Genomic DNA, 463 nt, shown 5'->3' with positions numbered 1-463 from the left:
TACGCGCGCGCTCTCTCTCTCTCTCTCTCTCTCTCTCTCTCTCTCTCTCTCTCTCTCTCTCTCTCTCTCTCTCTCACGCGCGCACACCCAGGCCAATCAAACACCTGATTAATTATACAGCGTGTATGTATATCGGAGACAAGTGCAAACTAACTGGCGTTTTACTTGCAAATAGACCATACTGGCTTTTTTTTTTTTTTAGCTGCAGTCACATCCCAACTCCACTAATAGCCTATTATTTAATTTAAATACAGTATATATGGTAAATAATGCCCACAAGATATTTAGTAAATCTATATCTGCTGTGTACTCGTGCAAAAGAAAGCTGGATCTGTGTGAGGGGGATGCTCTGTAGGCCCACGTTGAAAACCATGAGGAATAACAAATGTGAAAAAATATATCAATTATCAAACTTAATATGCACCACTGTAATTTTATGGAGGTAATTTCCATAAATCACACA

This window comes from Thunnus albacares, chromosome 20 (assembly GCF_914725855.1).
Source record: "Thunnus albacares chromosome 20, fThuAlb1.1, whole genome shotgun sequence".
Lineage (NCBI taxonomy): Eukaryota > Metazoa > Chordata > Actinopteri > Scombriformes > Scombridae > Thunnus > Thunnus albacares.
Note: the sequence above shows the minus strand (reverse complement) of the source record.